Source organism: Octopus sinensis, linkage group LG15, assembly GCF_006345805.1.
Source record: "Octopus sinensis linkage group LG15, ASM634580v1, whole genome shotgun sequence".
Classification (NCBI taxonomy): Eukaryota; Metazoa; Mollusca; class Cephalopoda; order Octopoda; family Octopodidae; genus Octopus; species Octopus sinensis.
In genome coordinates this window covers 54,958,193-54,966,172 of record NC_043011.1, presented here as the reverse complement: position 1 = coordinate 54,966,172, position 7,980 = coordinate 54,958,193, and positions in this window count along the sequence as shown.

Sequence of the window (7,980 nt, the reverse complement as noted above, 5' to 3'; positions counted from 1 at the left end):
TTTATTCATCATAGTCTTCCAGGCAATAACAGGAATTCAAGACAGGATGCTCCTGGGAACTTCTCTACACTGATGACCTTGCTCTAATATCTGAGTCACTATCAGAACTAGAGGAGAAGTTTCAGGTGTGGAAGCAAGTACTAGAATCAGAGGGCCTTAGAGTCAATCCAACAAAAACAAATGTCTCAATAAGTAGTAAGGCTGACAAGCCACAAATCCCTCCAGGTAGAAGGCCCTCTTGATCTGTAGAAAAGGCGTAGGTAGAAACTCCATAAGATGTACCCCGTATAAGCTATTGGCACATAAGAGGTGCAGTAATATCAAAGGAAAGCTAACTGGGAAGATAGTTTTTGTGTGTGACAAATGCTCAGGAGCAATAAACACTGAAAATGTGCAGAGAACACCTTCTGTCACATTCCAGGGTAAAAAACTAGAAGTAGTTGATAGCTTCTGTTACCTAGGTGACTAAGTCAGTAGCAGGGGTGGATGCTCTGAAAGTGTAGCTGCTAGAATAAGAATAACCTGGGCAAAATTCTGAGAGCTCCTACCTCTACTGGTGACAAAGGGCCTCCCGCTCAGAGTAAAAGGTAGACTGTATGACGCATGTGTGCAAACAGCTATGCTACACGGCAGTGAAACAGGGGCTGTGACTGCTGAGGACATGCGTAAGCTTGCAACGAATGAAGCCAGTATGTTCTGCTGGATGTATAATGTCAGAGTGCATACACGACAGAGTGTAAGCACCCTAAGAGGAAAGATGGACATAAGAAGCATCGTATGTGATGTGCAAGACAGACGACTGCGCTGGTATGGTCATGTGTTGCGAATGGATGAGGACAGCTGTGTGAAAAAGTGTCACACCCTAGCAGTTGAACCTGTGAGATCTTGGAGTAATAGTTGATAACAGTCTAAGCTGGAGTTCCCATGTAAACAGCAAGGTTGTCTTAGCTCGCAAGATGTGCTCCTGGATTCTGAGAACTTTCTGGTCTAGAGATGCCTACACCATGATCATTCTCTACTCTATTTTTGCCCGACCCCACCTTGAGTACTGTTGCCCACTGTGGTCCCCCCCCCATACGAAACAACTCATTATGAAAGTAGAAGCACTCTGGGGGTCCATAACAAGAAAGATAGACAGCATGAGGGGCATGATTATTGGGGGCGACTAAAAAAAACTCAATCTCTACTCGAAATGGAATACAAGGATCCCAGAATACAACATTGAAAACATAATTTCAAGGTTTATTTTCCCATAAATTCCAATGGTATCTAACATGAAATTTCTTTGATATTTTCAAAGAATTCGTGTTGTATGTGCATCACATACAGATGTGTGGGTATGTGTCAAGAGACTTTATTGGAGATTTAGCTGTTATTTCGATACTCATTCTTTTTGGTAAATGCCATTTCAAGTTTCATTTTGTAGAAAAATAAAAACACTTTGGGAATTTCCAATACTGTCAGTTGTAAAACAAACAAAAAGAAAAAAAAATGAAGACTTTCTCTTAATTTTTTGCCAGACAAATTGTTATGACCAAACTAGGTTCCTTTCCGAAGTAGTATTTGGTTTCTCACTGATTCTTTACAACGTTTCTTGTTGCACTGAAACCTGCACTTTGAGTCAGATCTTCTGACCCACTTCACTTTTGCTCAGTATAGTTTTACAAGATGGACAATGCTTTTGTTTAGCTAGGAGCCCAAGTTCCTGGCAATAACTTTTTATTGTAACTTTTTACTGCGGGAAATTTCTCTGAAATTTGTTTGGTAGTATATATATATAATATATATAAATAATATATAGTATATATATATATAATATAAATATATATATATATATATATATATATATAATATATATATATATATATATATATATTATATATATATATATATATTAATATATATATATATACAGAAGGAGATATATTTAAGAATTTACAAAAAACTGCAGAGGAATAACTGACCTGTCTTTCTGACATTTTCTCTTGTCAGAAAATGTCAGAAAGACAGGTCAGTTATTCCTCTACAAGTTTTTGTAAATTCTTAAATACATCTCCTTCTGTGTCTATATATACTACCAAACAAACATGATTTTTATTGAACTCAAAATACTTTTTGGAGTTCCATTCTGCTTACTGTCTTAAATACTTTCTTGTAAACTGTTTTTAAAATTTTTTTATTATTATCAAAGACTGTATAACTTTATTTTAATACTTTTGTGATAATCTGTACTTAACACAACAAAGCTCATACAAAGCTTTTACATTTTACTTTTGACAATCTTTTACTAAAAAAGTGAAACCGGTCAAGCGAATAAACATGTTTAAAATTGCATTTTCAAACTTTCTTTCATATATATATATATATGTGTCTTTGTGCCCGTGTTTGTCACCCCACCATTGCTTGACAACCTATGTTGGTGTGTTTACATCCACATAACTTAGTGGTTCATCAAGGGTGGCTAATACAATAAGTACTAGGCTTACAAAGAATAAGTCCTGGTGGGGGTCGATTTCTTAGGTTAAAATCGTTTAAGGTGGTATGCCAGTCAAATGACTGAAACAAGTAAAAGAATAAATGAATATATGTATGTATGTATGAATGTATCGGCTCTGAGGATGGTTTGTTGGGTCATGTGTGTTACCTTACATGAGAGCTAAATACCTCTTTCCTGGAGTTTAAAAGGGTCCCTGGTTCAAGTAAGTATTTTAGGATCCTGGTTATCTCTGCCAAGCAACACTTACATTGTTTGCTCCTATTTATATAAGTCCCCAGTTGCTAAAGGAGCTTTCATTTAATTATGTATGGGTTTCTTTCTCTTTTAAGTACAATATGTGGTTGATCATAGATGTGATGTTGTACCTTTCCAGTATCTTAAACGAGAATCTGCAGTAGTTCAGATGTTGCTTAAAACGGCCCCTGGTTGAACTAATATATTTCTGTGTCTGTGCACTGAATGTGATACCACTACTAATGTTTCTTTCATTAACTCCAGGTCTGGTGTCACTGTTGTTGTTGCCAATACTGTTGTTCCTGGACATGATCCTGGTGGTTTCATTGTTGCTGGCGTTGTCACCATTTCTGGCTGCAATGTTGGTGTCGTTTCTGCTGTTGAGCAAACGGTCTTCGTCCCAGAGCTCACAAGATGGGAGAAGTCCGAAACGTGGTCCTTTGCTCTCTAAAATTTGGGTGCACAAAAGTTATGCCTATTAAACAAACATCTGAAGTGTGAAGTGTTTGTCCACCAATCTAAGAAAAATTCTTCCCATGCAAATCTTAATGTTGGGAGAAAAGGGCAGGGTGAACCAAATGACAGTGGTGTTTCCTTCCATGTGTGCCAGGGCTCGGCATATAGGAGATGCAGTCCTTAAACTCACTGGATGCCAGAGCCTCACTGTAATTGGAAGCTGTGACATCAAAAATATCCTGATTTGTGGACAGGTTCAAGATCTTTCTACTGACTCCCTTCACTAGGTTCCTGAACATGTTAGGCAGGTGGCAAGAGACTGTGTTGATATAGGACAATCTCTTGTTTGGTTTGTAGTAGGACCTGTCTAGGTCTAACATAATCTAAAAAGTTTACAGTGATGAGGTGGGTATTGATTGTTATCTTGAGCCCTATGGAACTAAGGGTGCTAATTAGGTCTTTCCTAAGCCTGTCAAAGGTATACCTGTTAGTTCCTCTAGAGATAGCCATTGTGTTATCTCTGTACAGGTCAGAGATGACTGATGGGAACCTCTTCTTTTAGGTGTTCTTGTATATACAGTCCTATAAAATTGCAGATATCCGTGCTATCTCCAGCTCCCATCACCAAATGAGAGGAGCCTACTGGGTCAGTTTGTTTGACCCAGGTCAAACATTTATTATACAGCAATATTTTCCTGGCATGCATAATTACATCAATGCCAATTACATCAATGAAAGCAAGTGCCTTGACCAGTAGCCCTTTGAAAATAGATGGGTAAAAAGCGATTAAATTGAGTTTAGGTGAACCTTGTCCAACCTCTTCTCTGGTTGCATTTAAACCATGAAATCACTTTGTTAGTACTCTGCCCTAAGGTAAGATTGAAAGTCCCCCACCACTGCCTTATGTTGTTGTTGATTTTACTTGGTTTGTGTTTGCTTGCCAAACCAATCTCCAATTTGGCCAAGTGGATCAGTTGGCTCTTGGGGTGAGAAGAAGCAAAGTTTTGTTTTTGGTCCTATCCTATTGCCTTCAGCTGTATCGTTGTATTGTAGCTAAGTGTATTATTTCTCTTTCTTAACCTGAGTACATGTTGCAGCTGGCTGACTTTATTGTGTGCACCAGTGTATGACATATTGATTCTCAACCTTTTCTTATGATAATATACATAACCACACTGACAGTTTATCCTATATTTGTGTCATGTCGTATCTTGCTACTTATTTTCCTTCCCAGATTATTTATGCTCTAAATATTTTATGTTAAATCAGAGTTATTTTCAGTCAATGGCATTGGACACACTGAATGGAGCTTCAACTTTCTAACAACTTCTTTGTTATTGATCCATTTAGGACAATCAATTCAACATCAAAAATAGGGTATTTATTAATTGAAGCTGCTGTTGCCTACAGTTCATTAATTTATTCAATGCTTACCTGAATTTTCTATATCATCAGACAGACAGACAGATAGGTAAATGAGGGATGGACAGATAGTATATGAAGATGGATTAGAAAGATGGATTAGACGGACAGACAAATAGAAGGATAGAACAAAAAGATAGGTCAGACAGATAGAAAGATAGATTAGACAAACAGACAGATAGGTAAATGAGGATGGATAGATAGTATATGAAGATGGATTAGACAGACAGACAGATGGATGAAAAAAACAGAAAGATTTGATTGATAGATAGAGAGATAGACAGGTGTGTCCATTCAAATGTTTAGTGTCTACCATGTATTATTGAGTACTTTATCTTATTTCATATTGATCCGGTTCACACAGCTGTAGGAATGAGTTGCAATATCGCTGGTGCGAAGCTATATTGGCCTTTACCTTCTTTCCTGATGTGGAAGGAGGTGGGGCTGGTTTGGAGGGGAACGTTCTAGGTGCAATGCCATGGTCATTAGTGATCAAAGGGGGTCTTTACCTTTACTTTTACATTATCATGTGGTTCTCTTAGATTTTTCAAAAGTAATTAACTCATCTCCTTCCCCGAAATGACAGCCCTTGTGCCTATACTCATTTACTCTTTTAATTGTTTCAGTCATTTGACTGCGGCCATGCTGGAGCACCGCCTTTAATCGTGCAACTCAACCCCGTGACTTATTCTTTTGTAAGCCCAGTACTTATTCTATCAGTCTCTTTTGCCGAACTGCTAAGTAACGGGGACATAAACACACCAGCATCGGTTGTCAAGCAATGCTAGGGGGACAAACACAGACACACAAACACACACACGCATATATATATATACATATATACGACGGGCTTCTCTCAGTTTCCGTCTACCAAATCCACTCACAAGGCTTTGGTCAGCCCGAGGCTATAGAAGACACTTGCCGAAGGTGCCACGCAGTGGGACTGAACCTGGAACCATGTGGTTGGTAAACAAGCTACTTACCACACAGCCACTCCTGCGACTATGGTAGAAAGAATTATTATTTCATATATACACAATAAATTAGACTGTTAAAAAGCAAAAATTACTATTGAGAAGTCTTATTTTTATTGCTTGCCTTCACTGTACACCCAGGTGTACTCATGTGTGACCTGGGTGGTGAGTTCAGTATTTTGTTTCACTGTTGTATTTTCTACTGTATTGAAAGTAATCTATGTAATGATATAAGTGCAGTGCCCTGGACTGTCATCTCCTATCATCAACATTGTTTTAACATCTACTTTTTCCATGTTTGCATGGGTCAGATGAATATACATTAAGGCAGAGTTTTCTGTGGCTGTAAGTCCTTGTTGCAAGACACCACTTGTTTCCAAGTGAGGTAATAATTTCCCAGTCTAGCAAACAACAAACAACATGGACACATGTTATGCAGAGAGCTAGAAATGAACTTCACTGTATGAATCAGACTTTCATTTACAAAAGTCATGCAGTATGTCAAAGTGTGTCAAGAAGGTCATTATACTTTTGTGGAAGTTTGAAAACAAATGACATCATATGTTGGGTATATTTGTAAGCTCTGCAGTGTTGGGTCTGTCTTTCTTTTCATACTTTGATAACAATATTTGGTCAATTAGCCTTGACACCATTCGAGCGTGTTCGTTACCAGCATCGCCCTACTGGCACCTGTGCCGGTGACATGTGTAAAAGATTCGAGCGAGGTCGTTGCCAGTACCGCCTGACTGGCCCTCATGCTGGTGGCACGTAAAAGCACCCACTACACTCTCGGAGTGGTTGGCGTTAGGAAGGGCATCCAGCTGTAGAAACACTGCCAGATCAGACTGGAGCCTGGTGCAGCCATCTGGTTCGCCAGCCCTCAGTCATTCGTCCAACCCATGCTAGCATGGAAAGCGGACATTAAACGATGATGATGATGATATCTCAGAGAAAGGTAATTTTGCCTGTCTCTCAGACCTTTTCTGGTGTATATACTTCTTCTTTTCTGTGGTATTTTCTAATTCTGCCACAATTTCCCGTGTATTTATGGTTTGAAAAGTATCAGACAAGCTTCTTCTACGCCATTGTATCGCATTTTCATTTAGGGAGACATATAACAGTGTTCATGTGTCACACTTTCTGATTTTTTATGAGTGTTTACTTTTGTTGTTTCTTGTTTCTTTAGTGTTACGTGTTTTTGTATAAAATGTATGTTGTGTGGATTATAATATTTGGCTGTTGATTATGTGTCGTGTTATTAGGTACTGGGTACTGATTTAAAGAATTTTTTTGTGTGTATGAGCAATTTAATAGGATTTGAATGTGTAAAATGTGTGAGTTGTGCAGAAAGGTAGTCATTTGTGCTATTGAAGTGAAAGTATATTGCATAGTATGCAAACTATGTCTTGTAGGCTTAGTTTTAGAATTGACTATAAATAGTTGTTCAGAGTTCTAGTATGGTTTTTATTCATGTTCTACTTTATCTTCTTATCTTATGTTCCAACTTGAAACTGCAGAATGATAACTGAAGTCTTTACCATTAATTTAATCAACTTCACCTGTGAAAATGTGTGACCTGACCCAGTGCTAATATTTTAGAAATCAATATTACTAATATTACTTATATAATTTCTGATATTATTGCCTTACTGTTGGTTATGTACAAACAATATTGCTGATGCTTTATTGCCTGATTGAGTAGATCTATGATGAAAGCTATTTCACTGACAATGAATCTATCTGTATTTCAGACACTGTGTATTAAATTACACAGGGTGTAATTTAAGGAAGACCTGACTACTAATTCCAGCAGATTGAGGAACCACACAGAAGCCTCTTTGTTAGATTATTGTTGTTGGTATACTAATACTTGTGGTGCTGGTAGTCTTTAGTCCCAGATCAAGTCTGGTTGAGAAAACCAATGATCAACGATGTTCCAGTCATGACCACCTCAACTTTTTGTATAACCTCATAACTGTCTAAAGTGTCTTTGATTTTTTTATAGAGATGAGAGGTAATGATTTGAGGTTAGATTAGCTGCTGTTTCTAACAGGTCTAGCAACCACATTGAGGCTTTCTTTTCATTGTTGTTGTTTAGCACCAGATCACCTCTGATCAAGAAGAGATATAATCACTGGCACTCCAGCCATGACTATGCCAAATTGTTTTGCAAGTCAAACACTGCATTGTTGTGTTTCCCTGACTTTTCCTCACTTATAAAAGAGAGAAGGTTATGATTTGAGGTGGGTTTTGCTGCTATGTGTTGTGGGCTGAGTGATCATAGACGTCAATGTCATCATTTTCTTTGTAGTGTGTTTTATATATACCTATATCTATCTGTCTGTCTGTCTATCTTTCTATCTATCTGTCTATATATATATATATATATATATATAT